Below are 26,034 nucleotides of genomic sequence, written 5' to 3' on the forward strand. Positions count from 1 at the left end.
GGTGGAAGTAGGTGTGGGACACACAGAAGAGGAAATGCTCACGCATCAGGCCTGTTCAGGATCAGCCTGACAGGGAGCCTAGGAGTGAACATAAGCTTTATTTCCCAGGGGTATCATGAGGGTCCAAGGAGATCTTGGATGTGAAAGAGTTCTGTAAACTGTAGTGTGCTGTCTCTGCTAGGTCCTTGTACCTCTCAACTTTGCCTTGTTCCCCAGATGAGGCTGGAGAGAAAGGCCACGGAATGAGGGAGGGAGCAGACCAGGCCTGGTGGGGGTGGGGTCGATGGAAAGGAGTGCAGCCTCAGCCACCTGCCCCAGCTCTCAGAGGCAAGGAGTGGGTGGGATTCTGGGTGGAGAAGGCCTGCCTTGGGACTCCCTCTCTTACGGGATCTAACATCATATCCGAGTTCCGCATGGCCCCAGAGATGATGTAAGCCAGTGTCCTTCCAAAGAGGGGTAAGCTGAAGCCCAGAGAGAGGCAGGCATTCGCCCAAGGTCACACAGCAGGGGTAGGAGGCCATCCTATGAGCCCCATCCTCCCGGCATGACAGGTGTCCTCATCCTGGGCTCAGATCCGGACAGCTGTTTCCCTGATCCCTCCTCTTGGCCCCGCACTCCCCGGCGCCCAGTCCGCACTAGCCCACACCCCAGCCTGCCCTTAGGCATAGGCGCTAACAAGCACTGAGCGCCCCGTGGATGGCGTGGTCCGGACAGCTCCCGACCGTCCTTCTCCTTGACTCACCTCCAGCCCGGGAGGGCCAGGATCAACGGCGGTGGCCAGGGCGCCGCCCGCACCGCCGGGCTGCGCCACCGCCCCGGACTCTTCCGGCGCGGCGAGGTCGCCCTCCTTGGCGCCCCCGGGTGGGGCAGGTCGAGCCCGGTGCGCTATCCCTTTAAACCCGGGCGAGATGGGAGCTGTCAGCGACAGCCGAGGCTAGCGCGGGACGTCGCCGCCCGCCAGGCCAGAGCAAGGAGCCGCGGAGCGAGCAGAGAGCGGAGGTGGTGGCGGGGCCGGGGCGCGGCAGGTCCCCTCGCCGCCCACTGAGCTCTCGAACCCGGGGCCCGGCGAGGCGGGCGGAGCCCAGTGTAATGCGGAGAATGTGAGAGGCAGCGCAGAGCGGTGGGGAGGAGGGCGCGCGCAAGAGGGCGGCGGCAAGATAGACGGAGAGACAGCGGGAGCGACAGAGGACAGGGAACAGGGAGCAGGTGGGAGAAAGGAGAGGAGAAAAAAGGAGTGGCAGGGACAGGAAAGGGGGACAGAAGGGAGCGAGAGAACACTAGGCGCGGGCGGCGGCGCAGGCGAGGAGGAGGAGGCCGGCGCCTCTGGGTGGGAGTGCCGGAAGCCAGAGTTGGGCTCCCCGGCCGGGGTTCGGGTTGCGAGCGCTGCCGCGGCCGGGCCGGGCATGGTGGGGGAGAGGGGACGCCCGAGGGGCCCCCTCTGGGAACGGCGGGGGACCTGAGGCAGGGCCAGCCGGGACAGGGGCGCAGGGCCACTCCACAGGCCCCGCGGGCCGTGCTCCGGAGGCTCCAGCTGGCCGGGGCAAGGGGGCCTTTGTGAGCGCCCCAAGAGTGCGCAGCCGGGCGTGCGGCCGCGGGGATGTGTGCGCGCCCGGGGGGTGCGCGGGTGTGCGCGAGTGTGAGCGCCCCGGCGGGTGGGAGCGCGCGTTAGGGATTCTGCTGGCATCGCAGCGTGGAGAACAGGAGGCAGGAGTGGGGCGCGCAGGGGAGCGCGGGGCCCTCCCGCGCACACGCACACGCCGCGCGCGCGCGCGCACACATACACATACACACACGCACACGCCCTCTCTGCCTCGCTCGCTGCCGCTGCCACCATCTCGGAGCCGAGCCTTGCGGAGCGGGAACCCGAGCCGGAGCGGGAACCAGAGCCGAGCGGAGCCGAATCGGGGAATGCGGTCCCGGAACGGAGCGGCGCGCGAAGTGCGCGCCCGGGACGGTGAGTGGGGCCTGAGTGTGGCCAAGCCGGGAGGCTGCGGCGGGGCTGGGGCCGCGGGGGCGCAGGCCGGGGAGCTGGGGTGTCTGCCCGCCGGCAGCGCCGCGTGCGCGGCCTCTGATTGGGCGGGAGCCTCGGGGGCAGCGGGTGGGGGTGGGGTGTTGGGTGCGCGCCCGTGGGGGCGTGCACGCGCGGAGATGGATGGGGCGCGCTCGGCACCCCGGTCCGTGACCGCGCTCCCGCCCGCTGCGCGGCCCCGCCTAACCCTCGTCTGCCGCCGGAACCCTGGCGACTTGGAGCAACTTTGTGTGTGGGGGGAGAGGAGATGGAGGCGTTTTAATGGTGGAATTCCGGCCTTGTCTTCCAGAGGAGAGAATGCGAGGGAGGAATGGGATGGGGGTGCGGGCTGTGCCGCCCGGCGGGCGGAGGGGTACATATCCACCACCCCATCGGCGCAGCCGCCGGCTCTCTGGGACACCAGTCAGGCGCCGCGCTGGAGCCGCTCCCCGGCGCTGGACTCCTGTGCCTCCGGCAGGGTCCGGCGGGACCGCGCGGCGACAGCTACCAGGCCTGGGGGCCGCAAGGTCGTCTTTGCAGCCAGGCTGAGGACAACAGGGCTTGAGGTGGGAGTGGGGAGACGTGCCTAGTGTGTACGTGTGTGTGGTCCCGCACCTTCTGCCTCGTGGGACAGGCCTCTGGAAGAAGGGAACTGCTGGAAAGATTATCACATTAGACCTGGCTCCCTGGAGCTCCAGAAAGGCCAGGGATTGGAAGGGGAACCTCTAAGTCCCTGGCCTGGTGCCCGCCCCACTGCGCGCATGCCTTCTTTGTTTGGAGCCATGCTCCTGTGTGCCTTACTATGTGTCAAGGTTGTGCCTTGCTGTGTCCCCCACTCCCCTTCTTGAGTCTCCTTCTACACCTCTGTGCTGGTTGCCGCAGGGAACTTCCTCGGCCCCCTCCCCAAATGGCAGCCCTGCCCCTTCCGAAGATATGAGGATGACATGTGGTCCCTTGAGAGGGAGGAACCATGTGCTCCGCACCCTCCCCTTCCCCTGCCCCAGCACCCAATGACAGGCCCAAGGAAAGGTCAGAGGTCAGGACCTTCCCCTTTACAAATCCTCCTTGCTTCCAGGGCAGGTTCTTCCTCCTCTAGGAAGTCTTCTCTGATTGCTCCCTCAGTCTGTCCTTCCAGCTTGGGTTTCTGGATTGGAGCGGCTGGGTTCCCCAGCAGCCCTCGTTCCTGTGCTCTCTCCAGGCACTCAATGTGTGAGCCTGTAGGGGTCAAAGTCTTGTTCTCAGCCTACACGTTAGCTGGAGGGGTGTGATGCTGAATAGTATCTGCCTGCCTCTGGGGGATGGTAATATTTTGTTTGACCAGCTTTCGGGCTTAAACCTTAACTTGCACTTCGTTATCCCTCTGGAATCTCTCAGCCACCTTGTGAGAGGCCATGGCCATGCTTCCACTCCATTTCACGGAGGAGGATTTTGAGACAGAGATGGAGCTAGGAGAAGTCCAGTGTCAGGGCAGCAACTTTCCACTGTGAAAGTATCCATTAACCCTGGTCTTTGGTGAGGTGCGGAGGGGCAGGGAGGGCACCCAGGCCCCCTTCGTTGACTTAGCAGCAGAGCTCTGGTGGCCTTCTGCTAGAGGGTCTCCCAGGACAGCTGTTCTGCTGCCTGTGACCAGCACCCTCCCCAGATGGGCAGGAAGGGGGGCACCTCAGCCTGGCTCGCCATGGCTTGACTTCTGGCACCTCTTGACCCTGGCTTCATTAACCTTTGCTTCCTAGATTTGGGGCCAGAGTCTACCTGGGCTCTGCTCGATGGTTTGCAAACCTGGTTCCTGTAATCTTCAGCACTGGAATGTCAGTATTATTCTGGGACTCAGAGGGGTTTCTCCACCCCCAGCCTGGACCTGTAGGGTAGACCCTGGCATTGTCTTCCTCCTTGGGCCCTGGAATCCTTCCCAGTCTCCTGAGGTCTCCATCCTGGAGCCCCATGTGGGCCAGGGAGCTCACCCTCAGGGAAATGGGTTCCCCATAAAGGTCCAAATGTGCAATGGAGGGAATGGAGTCTGGTTACTTTTCGCACCACTTCTTCCCCAGGTGGCCCACCTGAGGCAGAGAAGCTAGAACAGCTTTCAGCCCCAGTCATTCTTTTGTGAACCGCCCCCCCCCCCTCCACCTGCCCACCTGGTAGCAGCCTGGACTCTTCCCCAGTGCTACTTTGGTCCTTAGAGACCTCCAGGGTGGGGAGAGCTGTTGCCCAGGAGTGACCAAACTCCCCCTGGGGCTGGGGGGTGCTACTGGGCCCGGCGATAGTTCCTTCAGCCTTTTTGTTGGCTTCATGCTCAGGTAGTCTCTCCCTGTCTCTCCTAATCCCTTTCTGCCCTGCTCTCACTCAGTGGCCTTTCTTAGCCATTGTTCTCTTGCTGTCTCTCCCTCCCCTTCTCCATCCCCTATGGCTCCCTGAGCTCTGGACTTTTGCCTTCCTGTGCATTGACACCCAGGTGGCTGGAGCATGGCCAGGTGCCTGCTTGGCCCCACCCCTGCCATCCAGGTCCACTTGAATCCCTGCCCTGGTTCTTCTGGCCCCTCCCCACCCAAGTACTCCAGCAGGCTGAGCCCTCCATTTGGGGTTGCAAGCCATGGGGAAGGAGAGAGCAGGGCACTTCTTTGACCCCTGGTCTGTGCTATCGGGTGTGAATCCCAGTGAGGTGCACCCGGCCCCCACTTGCTGCTCCCTTTAGGAAGACAGCCACTCTCCCTCAAACCTCCTGACTGAGAAGGGGTAGTGCCCAGCGGGCCCCCCTCCCTTTCCCTCTCCAACCAGGCCCTGACCTTGCCATGGGTGTGTTTTAAATTATAAAGATGGGGCGCCTGGGTGGCGCAGTCGGCTAAGCGTCCGACTTCAGCCAGGTCACGATCTCGCGGTTCGTGAGTTCGAGCCCTGCGTCGGGCTCTGGGCTGATGGCTCAGAGCCTGGAGCCTGTTTCCGATTCTGTGTCTTCCTCTCTCTCTGCCCCTCCCGTGTTCATGCTCTGTCTCTCTCTGTCTCAAAAATAAATAAACGTTGAAAAAAAAAAAGAAAAAAAATAAATTATAAAGATACTGTATTTTAACAAATTCAGTGATAAGTTTTTGGGTGGGCTGGGCCTTTGGGTGACTTGAGGGGAAAAAGTTACCCCTGACCACTCAAGCCTCTTTTGGGGGAACTTGGGGCCACTCTGGCCAACCAGAGTCTTTTCCATAGGCTTCCTGGGGCCCAGTCCACATTTGGGTTCATCTCCTGGTTTGAGGCCTGGGCTGAGTACTGGGGATTCTGATGACAAGCCTGAGCCCCTCCCTGGGTGGGCTCTGAAAGGGGACACGGATATCCACCCACACCCCTGGGTGTGAGGCAGAATGGGCTGGGCAGTTGCAGAGGTATGTGAGTCGGGGATTGGCAAGGGGTCATTTCAGATGGACTGAAAGCCTGGTGCATTTTGATCTGCTCAAATGTTTCTGGCACTTGGTAGATGATCAGTAAATATGGTGAATAAATGAGTGAATGGAGAATGTGAACAAGCGAGGGCTTTCCAGGCAGATGGCACAGTGTTAGCGAAGGCATGGCAGTGGGAAGCACCGGGCATGGGTGGAACACGTTTGCAATCGAGTAGTTCATGCAGGGGCACAGCAGGCGCGAGCAGGTTGGCACAAGACAGAGGAGGATCTTGAGCGCCTGACTGAGGAGTGTGGGCTGATTCCGTATTCAGGGGTTGCAGGGTTGAAGTTCTGGAGGGACGCAAGCAGATTTGCAATTTAAACTGCTCCCTCTGGTGGTTTTGGGAGGGGTTGGCCTGGAGAGCCAGAGGCCAGGAGGCGATCCTGAGGCCACTATGGGAATCCAGGCGGGTGGTGAGGGCAACAGCAGAGACAGGCCTCTTATCTTCTGAGGATGGCCAAGGCAACCTGCCTGGTTTCCCACCCCATGGAGGATGGAGAGATTCGGCCTGGGGGGAAGAGCCTGATGGGGCAATGTAGCTAACCAGAGTGGGGCGGGACCTCCGGTATATCACCATTCCCATCACCTGGGCATACTGAAGTGACATACAGGTGTCCTAGACTCATAAGATGCAGCCTTTAATACTGGCCCTCCTACTGCGTGCACTTGAGCAAATCCCTGAGATCCCTCAGACCTCTGTTTCTATGTCTGTAAAATGGGTAAGTTTGTCTCCTTGGAGACCTGGGGTGAGTTTGGGTGGAAGTTTGTGACCTTAGAGGTGGGATACAAAGAGAAGGGGTAGAGGGCTGGTCACACTGCTGTTTGACAGAGGAAGAGTTTGAAGCCCAGAGAGGGGTGGTGACTTGAACAATGAGGTCATAGAACAACTTGGGGGCAGGGCATTCCAGCTTGGGGTTTTTCTGGCTGCGCCTGTGGCCTGCTGGGCAGGGGTGGGTGGCATGGCCAGGGCCTTGAGGCCTCTGCAGAGGACGTCCTCAGGCAGTTGCTTCGGCAGTCCAGCTGTCAGGGAGCATATGGGGCCATATGGCCACATCAGGGGAGGCGCCAGCCACTGAAGGAGGGTTAGCGGCTGCCATCTTGGCCTTCTGCATCTATATGGGCACTGCCAGCCATCAGGGTCAGGGTGGGAGGAGGCCAGGATGGAACCTCAGTGTCCAGGTTGGATTGGACGTGGAGGTTGGGTCTTGGCAGATGGCCCAGTTCTAGCACCCATCTGCCAGGGCAGCCGGACAGGCGGCTTCGTGCCCAGGACTGATCCAATTAGCTCAAGACCAGCTGTGCCAGTCACCCCCCCATGCCCCACCCAGCTCTGATGGCCCTGCGGTCCACAGGACACCGGGCAGTACAGCACATCTGATGTTGGAGTTTCCGGCCACACCACAGTATATGTGTGTGACATGCAGCCTCACCCTGAGCACTGATTCTATAGCTCTAAGATTTGGGGGTATAGAAATGGGTCCTTTGAATCAGCCTGGTGTGATCAAAAGGACCTGGGCTTGGATGCCCTCTGGAGCTGGGTGTGAATCCCGGCTCAACTGCTTCTGAGCTGGGTGAGCTCAGGTGAGTCCCTTCACTTTTCTTTCTTTCTTTAAAAAAAAATTTTTTTTAATGCTTATTTATTTTTGAGACAGAGAGAGACAGAGCATGAGCGGAGGAGGGTAGAGAGAGAGAGGGAGACACAGAATCTGAAGCAGGCTCCAGGCTCTGAGCTGTCAGCACAGAGCCCCACGCAGGGCTCAAACTCACGAGCCGTGAGATCATGACCTGAGCTGAAGTTGGACACCCAACCGACTGAGCCACCGAGGTGCCCCAAGACCCTTCACTTTTCTGAGCCTTGGTTTCCTCATCTGTACCACGGGAGACTGATGCCTACCTTGTAGAGGTGTCATTGGCATGCTTTGAAATAATACATGTAAAGCATTCACTAACCTGATACAGCACATCTCAGAATCTCAGAAAATATTTGTTCATTTTTGTTCTCTGCTGGGAGAGGGAAGTGAGTCCTGTCAGAGTATCAATATCTAGACTGAAGTAGAGAGAAACCTCATTGTTTTAACTTTCCAGAACAAAATTTGCTTTATAATTCTTCATAAGTTTTTATACTCCTTCCCTCATGGCAGTTCTATAAAGTAGGCAGAGAGCACTGCCTCATTTCACAGATGAGGCAGCTTGGAAGTGACCCTCCAGAGTGGCACCGTAAGTTGGGCTTGCCCTGTTTCTGGACTCCTGGTCTAGGACACTTGCTCCATGGGTATTCCTCCCAAACCTTGGGGGTAGAGGCTGGGGAGAAGTGGATCTGTCTTCAACAAGGCCTGTCTAGACCAAGCTTGGGAGTTCTAGGGATTCCCCACCCAGCCCTGTCTTCATTACAGGTACAGGGACAGGCAGTCATGGTGATAAGCAGCCAGTCCCAGCTGGGGTTGGTACAGGTGACCCCAGCATTTATTGCATTTCTCTGTCTGCCCTGCTGGCGGGGTGGGGCAGGGGCTGGGAGTAGGGAGAAGTGGCCCTTCACCTCCTGGGCAGCCCTGGACCACCCCAAGGTCAACAGGGCTCAGGCTTCTGGGGACAGTGAGGAGAGCACTGGACCTCAGTTAGGTCACTGTTTGTCTCTCTTTGAGCCTCGGTTTCCCTCTTTTTTTTTTTTTAATTTTTTTTTTCAACGTTTATTTATTTTTGGGACAGAGAGAGACAGAGCATGAACGGGGGAGGAGCAGAGAGAGAGGGAGACACAGAATCGGAAACAGGCTCCAGGCTCTGAGCCATCAGCCCAGAGCCTGATGCGGGGCTCGAACTCCCGGACCGCGAGATCGTGACCTGGCTGAAGTCGGACGCTTAACTGACTGCGCCACCCAGGCGCCCCATCGGTTTCCCTCTTTATAAACTGGAGATAATTATCTCCCTGCCTGCCTCACAAGGCTGTTTTGGGGGCTCAACTATCAATACATATTTTTTTTTTTTTTAATTTTTTTTTCAACGTTTTTTTTTAATTATTTTTGGGACAGAGAGAGACAGAGCATGAGCGGGGGAGGGGCAGAGAGAGAGGGAGACACAGAATCAGAAACAGGCTCCAGGCTCTGAGCCATCAGCCCAGAGCCCGACGCGGGGCTCGAACTCACGGACTGCGAGATCGTGACCTGGCTGAAGTCGGACGCTTAACCGACTGCGCCACCCAGGCGCCCCTCAATACATATTTTTATACAAACATGGTATCGCACAGCTGTGGGTCCAGGAGTCCCCAGTCCTGCAGCTGATGATCCTATAATGATTCAGTGATTCACTTGTTGGGCGTGTCTTCTGGGCCTGGCTGTGCTAGCTGCTATGGAGGCTGAGATGAATAAAACCAGCCCCTGCCCTCTTGGGGTATGCAGCCTGCCAGTAGCTGTGCACGCTGTAGTTTTTAATGGTCCTCCCAAGCTCATGCTGGCCGTCACACTCCTACTCAGCACCCTTCAAGGGCTCCCTGTTGCCTTCAGGCTGGCATCCGGACCCCTCAGTGCCTTGCACAGTCTGACCCTCTGTTTTGGCCAATCCTCTCGGGTCTCCTCTGTGCACTCAGGCTCCAGCCAGACGCCACTCACTGTCCCCTTCACACATGCTGTGGCTTTCCTTCCTCCATGCTTTGGCTGTGCTGTCCCTTCTGCCTGGTGCCTTCCTCCACCTCTGCCCTTGTGGATCCCACCCGCTTTTCAACCTTCAACCCATGTGCTGTACTTGAAACCCCCTCCTGATCACCCTAGCTAAAAGTACTTGCTTCTCCGCCAGAACTGTGCACCTACTGTGTGCAAGGCCTACTGTATTGGAGGCCTGTAACATGGTGGTTTCTCTCTTCATGGCCTGGGAATGCCTTGGTGGCAGGGACCAGATTTATGCATCCTAGGTACCTGGGATGTGCAGGCACCTGGGCCCAGATAGACTCAGAGGAACGTGGTGCATCCCTCGGGGCCTCTGTGGCCAGTGCCACTTCCTCCTGCCTCTCGGGCCTGGGGATGCGGGCTAGGCCCAGAACATCTACTTGAAAAGCTCCCGAGTTATGGGCGGCTTTTCTGCTGAGGTGCTCACCACAGACATGGCCTTCCCTGCCCCTGGAGGCTCCACCAGGCTGAGGCGGGGGCGCCCAGTCACTGGCCACACATAACTCTCCCCAATGAATTGCACAGCATTCAGCAATTAGAGATTGATTATTTGGGGTACTGGTAGCTCTTCCATTATCGATTGGCGGAGGCGGGCCTAGCCAGCGTTGGTGTGGGTCATCTGGGCCTGGCTGGGAGATTGTGATCATGGCCATTTATTCCTGACCAGGAAGCTCCATAAACAAGAGTCAGAGAAAAGGAAGTGCAGGCCACCCTCTCTTTGATTTGCTCTCCCAGGGTTGGGATGTAAATTTGGGGAGGAGGGGGGATTGGGGTGAGTGGGGAGCTTTTGCTCACTCCCCCCTCCCTCTGTCCCCACCTTCTGTGTTCTGCTTCCAGTCTCTGCTGGCCCTGGGTCTCAGCTTTCCCGTCTGTTAAATGGGGATCTCAGTCTTTTTGTGGGATGACACTGTGCCTTTGAGTGAGATGGTCAGGCCATCGCTGACTTGTCCTCACTTCTGCTAATGGGTGGGGGCATGTGAGGCTTGGAGAGAGTGGTGTCCTCCTGAGGATAGAGGTAGCATCACAGTGCCCAGCCCCAGGGCTGCTCTGCAGAAGGGACAGTGAGATGGTGGGTGGGAGCAGGGGGTGGGGTTGGTCGGAAGGCAACACTTGCCCCACTAAAGTGCTATGTCTGGCTTCTGAATGTGCTAAGGCTTCTAAATGTGGAGTTAGGACTCAGTGGAATTCGTGCGAAAGCAATTTCTAGGGAAACCACATAAAGGAGCTGGCAGGGGGGATGTTTAACCTACTTGAGAGACCTAGCTGCCTTTCAGGCCGGCCAGGAGCATGGGGTATTGTTTGTGGGGCTCCTGGCTCACATCACCAAGGTTTTTTTTGTTTTTTTTTTAACATTTTCTTAGGAACATTTCCAAATATACAGAAAGGTAGAGGGGATAGTATAGGAAACCTCATATACCCTCACCTAGACTTAACAGTTGTTGACATTTTGCCACATTTTGCCTTATCTTTTTCCCCCAGAGTATTTTAAAGTAAATTATAGACATCATGCCATTTCACCCCTAAATATTTCAGTATCCCTCCCCCCAAAATCAGAGAAAATTTCAGTCTAACCTTAAGTGGTCATGTATTTCTTTTCATTTTATTTTGAGAGATGAAGATGCTGACAGATGAGGAGACTGAGCCCTGAGAGGTGGCCTGGCCTGTCCAAGGTCACAGAGCGGAGAGGGGGAGGGGAGGAGAGGTGGGGCCTGGGAGGTGGCTACAGGTGTCAGCCCAGGACTGGCAAGACAAGAGGGGAAAGGGGAGAGCATTGGTGGTCTGGAGTTAGGCAGGTGGCTGGAGCAGGATCCCCCTCTTTCGGGGGGGGGGTGGATTCCTCTGGCTCAGGCTGGGGGTTCTGCTTGGAAACAGGAAGTGACTGTCTTTTAGGTTAATCTGCTCTCTTCCTTTTGTTTGCTGCGGGGATTAATCAGGAATTGCAGTGTCAGGAAAATCTAAAACAACTTCTCGTTTATTGTTTAATTTAGGAGAATGTTATCAGGCTCTGGCCATGCAGGCAAGGGGAGCTTTTGCTGGCACAAGAAGCAGGGCCACCTTGGTGAGGGGAGGGCTGGCCTGGCAGGAGGGTTTAGGGTCCCAGTCTGGACTCTCAGGGGGATCTGAGGGAACTGGGGTGTGTATGTCAGGGGTTTGGGGCTGAGCCTGAGATCTGGGCTGGGCTGAAGACCTTGTAGCTTCAGAACAGATGGGAAGTGAGGCACGAGAGGGATGAGCTCCTGGGGTGTGTGCTGAAAAGGGGGAGAGTCCTGGCTGCCTGTAGGGGGAGGCCCTGGCTGCCTCTAGCCATACTGAGGAGCTGTCCTTCGCTCTCCTCTCTCCTGCCTGGGCCCAGTCTCTTCCCTGGGGAGGTTTGTACATGACGGGTGTCTTCTGCCAGCCTAGGGCAAGTGCAGGTCTCCTTGGGGTCAGGTGATACTGCCCCCAGCACCCGCACATGCTTGGAACTCCTTATTCTGCTGTTGGTGACTTAGTATTTCTTGAATCTGTGAGGGTCACAGAGGTCTCGGCTGTGGAATTGGAGAAATTTGGAACTAGAAGGCAGCCTCAGAGGTGATCTCATTTTTGTTATAGGTTTCAGGAGGGGAAACCGAGGCACAGGGAGCGGTTATCCCTGTCTCAGGGCTTACAGTGAAAAGCACTGTAGAGCCCTGGCAGCAAGTCAGGTGTCTGACTGCTCAGTTTCAGGATTCCCTGCTTCTGGGCCCCCTGGGCTTGTGGTTCAGACAGACCAGTACTCCCCAGTGTGCAAAGGGGAGGAGGCGGGCTCAGCTGGGAAAGGGTGTCCGTCATCCCTAAGATGGGCCCAGCTTCCCCTATTAGGATCTGCTTCCTTGTGTGTGTGCACTCTCACGAGCACAGGCACACGCACACCTAGTTACTTACCAGTGGGGAGAATGGATGTGCAGGTCAGGAAGAAGGCTTTAATGGGGGTGTCCTGAGGCTCAACCATCCAGGGCTGGGACTGGCCTCCTCTTCTCTTCTCTTTGCCCCCACAATGAGGAGAGCCCCGATTTAGTGCCAGGCTTACTGTTGCGCTTGTTTCTTGAGGACAGGAAGTGGGGCAGAAGAGGCCCCTGGGAGAGAGGTGACCAGAGGGAAAGCGAGAGACAGAGACATCAAAACACTTTCTCATTCCTGGTCTATGGTCCTATGGAGCTACCAGACCTTCCATCAAGCCTGTGTATTCTCTGCAGTTGGGGAAGGAGAGGAAAACAACTCAACCTTGAACAAGTGGCTGGACCGGTGCTGCGTAACCTGGATCATGTCACCACCCCTCATGATACAATGAGGCAGGTAATAGGCCCCCTCTGCTCCAAGAGTGAGGCAGGGAGGACAGGGGATGGGCTGTTAGCCTGTCTGTGGCTGGACCTTCTGCCCCTGCTAGTGGAAAGTGGGCGGGGAAGGGTCATAGGAAGGAGGGCAGGTCCTTGCCGCTCCCAACCCCCAGTCTTTCCTCTGCTCTCTCAGTGCTGTAGGGGTCGGTTGAACACTGTGCTTGGAGTCCAGGGGACAGGTGGGACAGAACCCACTATATGTTCTCACAGTAACTATATGCTGGAACCTAGGCAGGGCACAGAAGAATGTTACCTTTAGTAGTGCACAGAACTGCCCTGCAAGTTCTGTATATTATGGACTCCATTTTACAGATGAGGAAACTGGGGCTCAGAGGGTCACCTGATTGGTCAGTGATGGGACCAATGGGATGGGATTTGAGGCCAGAACTACCTGGCTTTTTGGACCCAGGTCCCAAAGACACCTGGTTTCTGCTCTTGGCTTTATCACCAAATGGTGTTCCCTGGGCCTTGGTGTTTGCCTTTGTCTAGTGGGGCTGGGAGGATGGTTGAGGGCTGTGCCACAGCCATAGGCTGGAGGGGAGGCTGAGCCTTCTGTCACCTCAGGGTCTGGTAGGTGCTAAGGGTTCTGGTTGAGGCTTGCCGCTGTTCTTGGGGGGGAATCCTTCCTAAGCCAAGCGAAGTGAGAGGCTCCCTGGTGCCGTGGTGAGGGATTGGGCTTCTGGGTATAGGCGAAGCCCTTCAGAGCCTCCCACACCCTTTGCTCTTAGCTAGCGTGTGCCTTCTGTTTATCTATCAGGTGACTGCAAGGTGGCAGGGGAGCCCATGGGCACATATGTGGGCTGTCCTGAGGCCTGGAGAGCCACGTTTGAGGATTGAGCATGAAGTAGGTCAGGTGTGAGTTCATTGAATACCTTCTGTTAGTCAGAGTGCTGGGTGCTTTACATACACTACCTCACTTAAGCCTAAAAACAGCCCCATGAGATATGTACTATTACTATTCCCATTTAACAGATAAGGGAGCTGAGGCTCAGAGAGGTTTAGAGACTTGCAAAGATCACACAGCAATAGAGTGGAGGAGCTGGCATTTGAACCTGGAATGAACAAAGTCTGTATTGCTGCTAGGTGGAGGGTAGTTAGATTTCAGGAAGGGCCTCTGGTGGCTGTTCTATTTGGAGAGAGGAGGCCAAGGGTCAGGTGAAAGGTCCAGGTGAGGAAGGGGTGGTTCAGAGTTGAGGCCTGGTGGGGGAGTCCAGCATCCTGCCTAGAGTTGTATGTCTTTGGCTCCTCAAACCTGCCTTAACTCCCCCTCAGGGGAGTGGTGCACATTCCTTATGGTTCCTGATCAGGCAAAGGCCTGGAGGTGGGACTGTGCAAGGCTCCTCAGAAACAGGGCAGCGTGCCATGCCTGGAGCATCTGGAGACGAGGCTGGAGCGGGGCCCAGGCTGTGCAGGCCTCCAGTGTCGGCCTGGAACAGAGGGTGTTCTCTAGAATTTGAGCGGGGCCAGGTCTGAGGCTTGGAGGGATGGCTCTCTGGTGGCTGGGGCTGGTTAGAGGCCATGGGCCATGGGGGGCGGGGAAGGGGTGAGAGAGCAGAGGGCATCTGGAGGCTTCTCCCCTCCTTGCTCAGAGCCCCTGTCAATGTAGGCCCAGGCGGTGGTTCATCTTTCCCTGTCTCCGTTCTTTGCTTTCCCTTTCTCTGCCTCCCAGAGCGGGGACTGCGAGTGGGGAGCCGGGGGTCCCTCGCCCCCCCCCCCAGGCCCCTCCCTTGGAGGCTGTAAATATTTTATCTCCACCATCTTTGCTGCGGAAATTGCTGCTTTTAACACCTTTTTTTCCTTTTGCTTGATACAAACGAATGCTGGAAAAATTCTGTGCTGGGCGCTCACTCTGTCGCTTCTGCTTGTGCCCAGAGTCCCCTCCAAAAACTCTAATTGCTTTTAAGCTGCGATAGTTGGCAAAAGCAATTTTCTTTACATTATGGAGAAAGGGGGAAAATCCACCACATTTTCTTCTTCCTTTTTTTCCTAACCTTTCGTTTTGAGTTCCTCCTCACGGCTGCTGAGGTTCTGGGAGAGAAATGGAGCAGAGAGAGATGTGGGCGGGGAAGCAGAAGCGCCCTTGGAGAGGGCCTTTGGCCATGCTGGTCCTCAGTTTCCCCATCTAGAAGGTGGCTGTATGTCCATTCATTCGTTCAACAGACGCTCCCTGAGTACGTCCCCTGGAAGCCGCTTGAGAGCAGGGGCTACCTCTGTTTTTGCTGCCGCATGCCCCCACCCGGCACAGAGCCTGACACATAGTAGGTGCTCAGTTAAGATCAGTTGACTGGATCCATGGCTCTACTTTGAGCCAGGCACTTTGCCAAGCCCTGGGAGTGCACGGGGTGAATCAGATGCAGCCCCTGGCCACAAGAGCTCACTGATTGGACAGAATCCCCCAGATGAGCATGTTTACGGTGTTACTGAGTCCTAACACACGTGGGTACTGGGTTCTTAGGAGCACAGCATAGGGCTGGCCAGGGGAGTCTGGAAAAGCTGCCCAGAGGAGGCCCTAGGCTGCATCTTGAAGAGGGGAAAGGTGTTTGACAGGTGAACTGAGGCCAAGGAGGATGGGATTCCAGACAGGAAATAGCATGTGCCAAGACGAGGGGTGGTGAGCCTAGAGCTGAGGGTGGGGTCAGGCCAGGGAGGCGAGGCTGCCCAGTGGGCCTGAATTGCCTGGAAGAGCTTTCCATGGGGGTGGGGAGTTTGGACGTGATCTCAAGGGCACGGGGGAGCCCTGGAAGGGTTCTGAGCAGAGGATATGTGAGGATGATCTCTTTGGCTCCACAGGAGGCGTGGGAGAGGAGGGAGTGCTGGCTGGGAGCCTGGTCCTGGCGAGCCGATGGGGAAAGGGAGGGTGGCAGTGTGATTTTGAGACAGACAAGACAGAGGACCCAAATCCTAGTGCTGATCTCCTCTGCCTGAGAGAGGCACCCCAGGCCTGGAGCCCGGGGTGAGGGTCCCCCCGTACACGCGTCCAGTTCATAGTCCTCTGCCACCATAGTCTGTCAGGTTGGCTTTGCTCTCGGTTCCTCAAGGCATACAGCCCTTTACAGTGTAGAAAGCCCGCTCACCTCTGACCCCTCAGGAGATCTCAGAAACCATCCCCTGAGGTGGCAGGACAGGTGGCCGTTTCCCACTGCCAGCTATAGGACAGGTTTGCCCCAGCGTTCTGCGGACAGGTGGAGATGGGCTGGGGGTTTGAACTCAGGTCGTGGGGCCCCTGGATGGCTGCCCCACCGCCTCTGTGGAGCTCTCCTCTGCCCCCAGCCCTCCACCCCTCCCCTTCTAAGCCCCGTGCTCTTTCCCTGTTTGCAGAGCATGTGGGGCTTTTCAAAAGCATTAATGATAGAAAATAAATTGGAATCGGAGAGGAATCATCGCCGGGCATTCTCGGAGGGCCGCCTCTGCCCTCGCGTCTCTCAGCCATATTGAAGCCGGCAGCCAGACTGGAATATGAATGAGTCCGGGGCCAGCATTGCTCTTAATCTGTCGGGGAGCCCTCCCTGGCCAGACGGCACTCACCAGCAGCGAAGCTGTTTGCAATGAGGCCCCAGTGGCTGTGGGGCATCACCAACCAGGACTGATTTCTCTGGGATGGAGTCACAGTCCATTGCTGCAGCGGAGGGGCAGAGGGGGCCTCTGTTAGAGACGCAGCACTGAGGCCATGCCTGGGGTGGGGTCAGGCATCCATGCCTGGGCTGGGGAAGGGGGGTCATATGAAACTGCCAGTAGCTCTTCGGGGTCTGGATGCCTCATCTGGGTATTCAAGGCCCTGTGTGAACTTGACTGGCTTTGTCCTGTCTCCTCCAGGAAGCCTTCCTTAATCACTGCCCAGCCCACCTGGGTTTTCTAGTTTTGAGCCTCTTGTGGCCCCTGGAGCAGTCACAAACCTAGTGCCTGAAGGGGACAGGACAGTCGTGAGGGGAGCATGCTGACTGTGAGACAGTAAGGAGGGGTAGAGACTGGCGGTGTGAAGGCACAGGAGCCACCGGTTTGGGAGCCCCGCAATGGGTGCTTTCATCCTCGAAGCAGCAGGGAGGGTGAGCCCTGGTCTCCTTACTGACACAGGTGTGGGCTGGGCACCTAGGTAGGCTTCCTGTACAGCATCGGGGGCTCGGGGACCTGGGAAGTAACTCAGGGCAGGCTTCTCACTTAGGGATGGGGAAACTGAGGTCCAGAGATGGGTGGTTAGGAAGGGCCCCTGTTCTGCTCTAAGCACACTGTACATCCATGCTCTCATAACCCTCACAGCAGGAGGAGGAGGGCAGGGTTTTGTACCTTAAGAGGAGGAATCCAAGGCTCAGAGTGGCTGGATCCAGGGAGGACACTTTAGGCCTGTGTTTGAATCAGCTTGTTGGAGCCCCAGTGCCAGCTGCCTCTTTCTGGCAGCGTTATGGGGTGCTGAGGTGTGCACTGAGTTGCCTGAGGGGGCCAAGGCACATTTGTGCCCAGAGTGAGCCTAGCTAGGGGCAGGAAGTCTGGGTTCCTGGCCCAGGTCTGCCACCAGCTTCCTGTGTGACCTAGGTAGAGGGCTTTCTCTGTGCCTCAGTTTCTCCCTGGAGGGGTCAGAGTGAGTTTGGAGGGGGGCAGAGCTAGTGGCCTTGACCTGGCTGCCAGCTCTTCTCAGTGCTTCCATCCAGCCCCTGGGCTCCTTTGGCCCCAGGCCAGGCTCATAATGAAACCTCTCACTTCTGTCCTTTTTGGGGTCACTGTCATGCAGGAGATGGTGACTGTGGCATACCAAGAAGGGCTTGGGCTCTGCAGGCCCTGTTAGCAGTATGGGGTAGTCAGGGCAGCCTGTTCCCTACCGAAGGTGGGAAGAGAGACTCAGGCCACCACCAGGTAGGAGGACTGCCCCTATTCAGGACTCTACACTCAGCTCTGTAGTCTGGAGCCTCACCCCTGCATGACCTTGGCACTTCCTTTCACATGCTCAGAGGGGACTCACAGGGACATCTTGTATAGTCCTGGGGTGTAAGATAGGATAAGCCAAGGCCCAGAGAGTCTGAGAATGAGAGTCAGGGTTGCCATTCACTCACTCTGATGTCTCTGGCTCCAGCCTGTGCTCTTACTCCTCCATAATGGGGAGCTCGCCCCCTCCCAAGGCAGCCCTGCCCTGTACATGAGTGTGGTTTGTTCCCCTCCCCTACCATGTGCATAAATTCACATCTAATTGTATGCAGCTTCAAGGCTCACAGACTCCTAAATCCCCACTCCCTGGGGACCCCAGTTAGAAACTCCTGCTTTAATCACTCCCCATGTGACTTAATGTCATCTGTCATGCTGACCTAGGACAGGAGGCTAGGCCGTATTCTTTCTGCTCTACCCTGTGAAGGTGCCACTCTGTGCCTGGGGTTGAGCGCTGTGATAACCCATTTATTCTTTCCACAGACATTGGTCCTGATGCCTTGTCTGTGGCAAGCCTGGGCTGGGCCCTGGGTGCAGAAAGGAGCAAGACCTACCCCCTGCCCCTGGGAAGTCACAAGTGTCAGCACTCACAGCTTGGGGGGTCAGGGCAGGACAGAGGTGCTCCCACCCCAGCCTGTCGGGGAAGGCTTCTTGGAGGACACTGGGAACTGGCCAGGAAGGGAAGGCATCCCTGCAAAGGAAGCAAGTGCAAAGCCTTGGAGTTCTGTCTCTGTCAGGGTGGCAGACAGCCCAGTCTGCTGCGGGTATGGGAGCATTGGGAGGCCCTGGGGCAGGTGTGAGGCTAAGGGCCATCTGGGGATGGGTCTCTGGTTTTTGCCAACTGCTCCTGGCCTGTCTGCAGGCCTGCTGGCTGCCTACGTGCCCTAACACACATGCACGCATGCGCGCGCGCGCACACACACACACACACACACACACACACACACACACACACACAAGCTCACCGACTCTAAATGCAGACATGACTACACACACGCCCTCCACAGTTCACCTCCATCGGCCACACGAACCTCCCTCTCTCTGAGCACTACACACCTGCACACACCAGGCCCCTCTGCGTGTACCTGTGGGCTCATCCATCCTTTCTGTTTGTACGGAGAACCCTGTAAGAGCCCAGAGCTGAGCCTCAAAGTCCCCTCCCCTGGAGTTTTTTTGCAAAGGTCTCTTCCATGTTGCCCTCACCCTCTGGGCTCCCCTGAGCCTCAGCCTAGGGTTTCCCAAGACTGTGGTGTCCCAGGGTTTTCTGGTCACCAAGGGAAACCTCCCATGCTAGCTCAGGAGGGCCAGAGCCCTGCTGAGGAGCCAGAGGTGCTGGCTTTAGCCCTGCACCGTCTGGATTGTCTGTGTGGCCTTGGGCAACCTTATCTATCAGCCTTGGTTTGGGGGAGTGGGGATATGGGCTCCACGCTCTCCAGCCTAGGTTCTCAAACTGGTCCTGGAGCCTGGTGTCCAGGAAGGTGCCTGGGGGCTTTGGGGGCAGGGGTGGGGCTGGATAGGTCCCTTTGTTTTCCACCACAGCAGGGCTGCTTAGATCTGCATTTTATATTAGGGTCCAGGCAGGATTTAAAGGAAAAACCCATTACCTCTTTATTGATTTTGTTTTTCTGATTACAAAAGAAAATCCAGCAACACGTTTGTGGATAAGAGCCCATGAAAGCCCTTCATCCCTCTTCTAGGAGATGTTCACTGTAACATCTGGATATTGTCCTCCAGCCTTTTGGGGCATATACTAACAAATTGCTGTTTATAAAAATGGACTCATTCTGAAATAGCATTGTACAGCTTGAATTTTTTCATATTGTTATACATAGACATGCCTTTTTCCGTCAAATGGCTGCAGAGTATTCCGTAGTATAGATGTGCTATATTTTATGTGAACATTCCCTTATTGATAAGCATTTAGGTCATTTCCAATTTCTTTTTTACTCTTACCAGCAATACTGCTATGAGCATCCTTGGATATTTATACATAACTGTCTGTGCTATAGTTTCTGTAGGAGAAGCTCCTAGAAGTGGGATTACTAGTTTGTAGGGTGTGTGGGTTTAAAATGTTACTCAATAGTGCCAAATTACCCTTCCAAAGGTTGAGCCAATTTCCCCTCCTTCCAGTGGTCTATGAGTGTTCATTTTCCTACATCCTTGCCAGCACTGGTTGTTATCAATCATTTTAATTTTTCCCAATCTGATGGGCAAAAAATGGTATCATGTCATTTTCATTTGCATTTCCCTGATTGCTAGCGAGATAGAACATCTTTTCATACATTTATTGGCCAATTTACTTTTTCCTCTGTGGATTTCTAATTCACTGCCAATTTTCTCTTCTTCTGTCTTTTTTCTTATTGATTTGTAGGGGCTCTTTGTATATTAGTGATATTTTCTTCCAGTGTCTCACTTGCCTTTTAACTTGTTTATAGCGTCTTTTGCTGTACAGATGTTTTACGTGTTTATGTACTTGGGCTTATCAAATTTTCACTTTATGGCTTCTGGATTTAATGTCTGGCATAGAAAGGCTTCCCCCACTGCATAAGATTTCATTTCAAATAAGAATTTTATTGCTGAAAAATCTTTGCAGAGCTCCAGTTTGTAGGCTTCTCCCGGCAGCTGCAGCGCTGGCTCTGGGGGAGGGAGGGACAGCCTGTCTGTCCTTTCTTTTTCATTACTGCTGTTCCTTCTGTCTGTCTGGCTTCGGGGTCACGGTCACTCTGTGTCTCTTTGGACCTCTGTCTCTTATGTGGTCTTCTCCCTGGCCAGGGTCTCTCCCTGGCCAGTACTTTCTGTGTCTCTACTGTTTTTCTATCCCCAGCTGTTTCCCAATGGACAACGGTAATTAGGGACGTGGGATAACGGCGGTGGCAGTCCTCAGCGGTTTGGAAGGCAGTCAGGGAATGTACCCTGCCCCTCCCCCCAGCCTAGCCCCAAGTCTGTTGGGCCGGTGGAGCAGACCCTGGCCCAGTTCTCTCTTTCAGACACACTCATTTCCTGCTGGGAGCCTTAGAGCAATCTCTGAGCCAATCTAAATCCCTCCTCCACCAGGAAGCCTTCCTGGATACCTCCTTCTTCTGCTTCCACAGTCTTAGACCTGGCCTCTCTTTGTCCTCACTGGTCTTTCCCCATTCTGCCTTCTAAGCACTGAGCTACGTGGGGCCACCTCCCAGGAGCTCGGTTTCCACCTGGGTAAAATAGGTCCTGGGAGTCTGTACCAGCTGCTGAGAGGCATGGCCCATGTGGGATACAGCCAAGCTCTGGGAAGGTGTCCCCTCTTGCCCTTTCAGTACTAGCCCTCCACCAAAAAACAAACAAAGAAACAAAAAAACAACCAGACACCACAGGGGAGAATTTTCATGTTGCTGACAGAGAGATGGGGACTTAGTTCCACAAGGGTGATAGCTGATGTCTAGGGCTCCCTATTTTCTGCCCAGCGCAGGGCCCTAAGCCCAGTGCGAGGCCTGGCTTGGGGAGGTACCCAGGAAAGCAGGAACAGTGCAGGAAGATGCTGAGCCTGGGGGAGGAGGGCAAGCAGAGCATGGCATTCTGGGAGCTCCTTCTGTGTAGCGAGGCGTTTTCCTCGTGATTCCTCGTGATTCCTTATACTAGGGACTGGAGGTGCTCATGGGAACACCCCCATTACCTCCTGGTGACGAGGGCCCCAGGTGGGCTCAATATTGCCTCACCCTGGAGACCTCTGTATAGGGCTGTAGGGAGGGTCTGGGCGGAGGTAGCAGCTGGGAGACAAGTCAGGAAAACCTGGAGTCTCCTTGAAACATGGCTCAGAAGCGTGTCACTGAAATCCATGAGGTAACCTTCTCTGGGCTCCTGCAGCCTTCTGGACTTCTGTCCCAGCACCTTCCTCAAGCCCACGATGGCCCGTCCTAGAGGGTGGGAGTGGTGTACTTTACGTCTCTTTATCCCAAGTCACCAAGCAGAAAATAGGCACTTACCAAAAGTAGAATGAATGAATGAATGAATGAATGAATGAATGAAATGCTGGGTGTGTTGGGTAGAGGGTTCAAGTCTGGGGAAGAGGAGACCTGGGTTCTGGGCTTGACTTTTCGACCGACTTGCTGGATGACCCCTCAACCCTCATTGGGCCCCATGTCCTTATCTGTTCAGGGGGTGTGGGTCTCTCAAGCTCTGTGGTCCTGTGGCTGTGTCGGCCAGAGCAGGCGCATGCCTCCATGTCTCTCTCTCTCTGTCTCTCCCTGGCCAGTGCTGCCCTCTTCGGTGGCAGTTTGCTCAGCACCTGCTGGGTGCTGCCCCGTAGCATGGAGCCCACTTTGGCAGCACCTTGGGATAGTGGTTTCCGTGGAAGTCTCGCGTCCCCAGGGTGCGTGGCAATTCTGTTGAACACACAGACCTCTGGTTCCCATGGCTCCCTGGGCTCCACTGAATGGGCAGGAAGCCAGGAGGGCCGGTGGGAAGCCCCCACCTCTGTGGTGGTCTCCTTTGCTCCCTCTGTTGTGAGGCCTGCAGCCAGGATTTCATGTCCTTCCTGGAAGTAGACGCACAGGCAGGCCCCGGGGCCTGGAGAGCTCGTGGCTCCCACCGCATCTCCCTGCCCCAAATCATTGTCATGCTCTGCCTGTGGTCCCATTTCCATAGCAACTCCTCGTGATGCCACTGAGGAGAGGGGGAGCTTCAGGAAGGTGTGGGGAGAAGGAGCAGGAGGCCCATTCATCATCGTGGAACATGGCAGCTGGGGGCTTGGGGTGGTGCTGTGGGGATGGCTTGCCCCACCAGCTCAGGTGGAACTGGGCTCAGGGCCACCAGCCAGGTGGTCTGGAGGCCTGCCAGGACCAGAGCTGCCTGAGTTGGCTTGTGCCAGTCTACCTGGAGCCAGCTTGGGCAGCCACCGAGGGCACCCCTGCCTGTCTGGACGCGGCTCAGAGGACCCAGGCCTGGGGAAATGCCTTGGTTCTGGTTACCCGTCCGTCCCAGGCTGACACCACTGAGTCCTGCCTTGTCCTCCAGGAACAGCAGCCTTTGGAAGGCACCGCTGGGGCTTGCTGGCAGCAGGGGGCATGGTTTGGGGCTGCTGAATGTGGGGCTAGGCAGCTCCCCTGTTATCGGCTCTACCTGCCTGTAGCTGTGTTGTCAGGTCAGGCCAAAGTGGGCCCAGAAGCCAGCTCAGTGCCCATTTCTCCGCCTCATTCTAGAGGAGACGTTTGCAGCCCATGAAACAAGAAGACTCTTGGCTGCAAAGAGTCCTCCCATCTTCACATGAAGGTGAGAAATTCCACCATTCACATCCTAGACTTGATGGAATGTTGATTTTGGGAGGGACCCAGGGGCCTTTGCCGACTTCTGCCCACATGATGGCAGCCACCTCCACCCCCCCTCCCCCCACTCCCATCCATCCGGAAAGACTTGTGAGTCCTCCTGGGGACTGAGGCCTATGCTGGACAGCGCCATATGGGAACCAAGAGGGAAAGGAGGAGCCAGCCTGGGAAGAACGGAGCTGCCGCTCCTAGCGAGGGCTGCTGGGAGCCAGGCCACGTTAGATGCCAGCTTTCTGCATTTCCCTTCCACCATCGCGGGGCTGTGGCCACTGCTGGGCGCCACTGGCACTTGTGTTTTCCTAATTCTTGTCTTTGTGTTGACTCATGTTTGAAGGTGGGTTTCCCAGTGCTCCCCAAGCCACATATCCATGAAGTCACAGCTGTGATGTGCTGTTATTATTATTATTATTATTATTATTATTACATGGAAGAATAAACACATAGCTGTGAAAATAAAAACATTTGTCTGTGTACCACCTAGAATCCCTTTGCTCTTGCACTCACAGTGGCAGATGTCCCACACTTTGAGAAGCACCGATCAGATGGAAACCTCTTGGTAGCAGCTCAGAAAGGGATTCGGGGATTCACCTGAGAGGTTGAGGAAACTGACGCTGGGGCGGAAACTCAGCCTACGCCTCACACGGAGAGCTGCCTCCTTGGACTCCCAGCCTGAGTCCTGTGTCTGGGGGCCTTGCCGAGGAGACAGAACCCCCTAGTGCCCTCCCTGACTCGTGGAAGTGGCCCTTGGAGAATGGTGAGGGAATAAAGCAGGAGAGGCTGGGGAAGGAAAGGATGGTGGGTGGGTGGGAGCTGCAGAGGGTCCTTGGGAACCAGGAGGCTGAGGCTTAGGCTCCAGGAGATGCCCCCTGGTGCTCTACCTGCACCCGTCTGTGGGGCCAGCCTCTAGGCCGGCCTCCTGGGCCAGGCTGGGAAGGCAGGCGGGCTCTGGCACTGGCTGGGCACCACGGTGTGCCGGGCCATGTGCCCCCATCTCTGTTTATCTTCCCAGTGGACCAGGTGGGATGACTGGTGTCCCCATTATACAGATGAGGGAAGTGAGGCTCAGAGACCTGACTGTCTCAAGGTCTTAGAGCCAGCGGGTGGGAAAGCATATTCAGAGCCCCTCCCCCCACTTGGAGCCAGAAACCCCATCATTCCCAGAGCCCCACCTGCCCCAGCTGGTGGTATATGAGTGTGTGTGTGTGTGTGTGTGTGTGTGTGTGAGAGAGAGAGAGAGAGAGAGAGAGAGAGCACTGTGTAAATTCCAATGTGTGAGTGATGTATAAATGTGTCGGTAAGTGTATGTATGTATACATGTGAGAGCATGTATGTACGTAAGCATGAGTACGAATGTGTCAGCGAGTGAGAGCACATGCGCACGCGCACGTGTGCGCGATGTATGTTTATTGCCCAGCCAGGTGTAATCAGACCCATTTGTGTGCATGGCCCCCTGCTGCTCCCTAGAATTGTCCCCTGCTGCCTGGCTGTGGCTGACAGCTCATCTCTTTCTCCCACAGCCTCCTGTGCCCACAGGCCCTGAGGCTCCGGTGCCCACAGGCAAAGAGGGCGACTGAGTCAAACCCAGGCTGACCCCAGCCCATTTGCATTCCCCAAACGCCTGCCTGACCTGAGGTAAGAAGCCACTGTGGGCCGCAGGGCAGAGTGGGGGTGGCATGGGCCGTGGGGGCAGATATGGGGTCCCCAAGGGAGAGGCCGTAGGGAGGCTGTGGAAAAGTAGTCTTTCTTGGGGTGTCCCCGTCTCTCTGGCCCCACATGAAGTCGGGTCCAGGAGGTTTGATCAGGTAGTGCCACCTTCTGTTAGCCCTTGCTATGGCAGGGCTCTGTCCGCTAGCTCAGAAGCCTGGAATGTTCTGAGCAGAAGGGATTGTCCTTGGTTCTGTCACATTGTTGACCAAATGTGTGCATGACTTCAGGTCAGGAGGGAGCAGGAGCATGTGGATTGAGACCGGGTCCAAGAAACTGTCAAGAGGAGCTGGTACTGGCTCCAACATGTGGACTTTAAATGGACCTCCAAGCCAGAGTCCGCGCACAGATCCAGACACCTTCGGGGCAGGCTGAGGCTCAGTGCCAGTCATGTGCATGTGACAAGTACTGGCAGCCAGGTGACCTTGGCTTTGTGTGAGCAGTGTGGGTGGCCACTTGGATTGTATCATGAGGAGCAGGACATTCAGAATGTGGGAGGTGATAGGCCCTCCCACTATGTCCCAGGTGGGGTAATATGGAGAAACTACAGCAAGTGCTGAGGGGGAAGGAAGGAGCTGGGTTGCTGCTTGACCTGACTCCTGGCTTGCTTGTGACCTTGGGCGAGTGACTTCTCCCCTTTATCTGGGCCAATCTGCTGCTGTTCTTGACAGGCTTCTGGGACCCATGAGAAAGCTGCTGAGGGACTTTGCTAAACAGAAGGAATGCTAGGGGAAGGCTGGGGGCAGCAGGCTGGACTGGACCGTTATCATTATTTTCAGAGGAAGGAGATCCAGAGGCTCTGTAGGGCAGTGGGCCTCGAACCCCTTCTCCCGAAGGATTAGGTGAAAGTCGTGGTGTGGCTGAGGCTCAGCCAACACTGTCCTCCCACCCAGGAAGCTGGTGAGGTGTGGCAGGAAGTGGACAGCTGGATTTCCTTCCAGAAACTAGGCCTTGCTTTGAAGTCCAGTTGTCTCTATCAAGAGATTCTTGCTAATCAGTCAGTTCTGAGTGGAATGAGCAGCTAATCAGCCCCTCTGGTTTAACCTGTAATTGCTGCTGGGAGATGGGGAGAAGGATGTGGTCAGGGTTCTCCGCAGGGCTACCAAGGGCGATGGGAGGGGTATGGGCAGGGGTGGCAGAGAGGCCGGGCTTTGCCCCTAGCCTCGTCAGGGGCCACAGTATCCTTCTTGCTGCCCAGGGGGACGGCACCGGGCACCAGGAAGCTCAGCGGGCAGAGATACACTGAGAAATGAATGCAAGGAGGAGGAGGGGAGGTCTGGGCTGAGCCTTGAAGGCTAACGGGTTCTTTTAAAATGTTCTATTTTCCTGATTATTAAAAACAAAACAAAACAACACAACAGCACGTTCTCTATAGAAAATGTGAGTATTTGGGTGTTTTGCCTGTCAGTCTTTTACCAAATATGTATTTGTGACATAAATGGGATCAGACTGTACTTACTGTTTTCTAACCTGCCTTTTGTACTTAATACTATACCAAGCTCATTTTCCCATCATGAAATACTCTCTGTAATGTGATTTTTAATGGCAGCGTAATGTTCCAGCCTGTGTGTGGTATCTCTTGTGTAACAGTTCTATTACATATTTTGATTGTTTCCAATGTGTTTCATTATAAGTAGTGCCTGCATGAACAGGATGATGTATGTAGAGTTATGATG

At 55.8% G+C, this 26,034-nt stretch overlaps 1 long non-coding RNA gene across 1 annotated transcript; it reads left to right on the forward strand.

Moving 5' to 3' along the window:
* The first annotated feature begins 719 nt into the window (after positions 1-719).
* LOC121042028 (uncharacterized) lies at positions 720-26,034 on the forward strand. The gene is made up of 3 exons (XR_005795946.1): positions 720-1,954; positions 24,172-24,286; positions 24,589-26,034. It is a non-coding gene; the product is annotated as an uncharacterized LOC121042028 (long non-coding RNA).

This window comes from Herpailurus yagouaroundi, unplaced genomic scaffold (assembly GCF_014898765.1).
Source record: "Herpailurus yagouaroundi ecotype Mexico unplaced genomic scaffold, PumYag 184, whole genome shotgun sequence".
Taxonomy (NCBI): domain Eukaryota; kingdom Metazoa; phylum Chordata; class Mammalia; order Carnivora; family Felidae; genus Herpailurus; species Herpailurus yagouaroundi.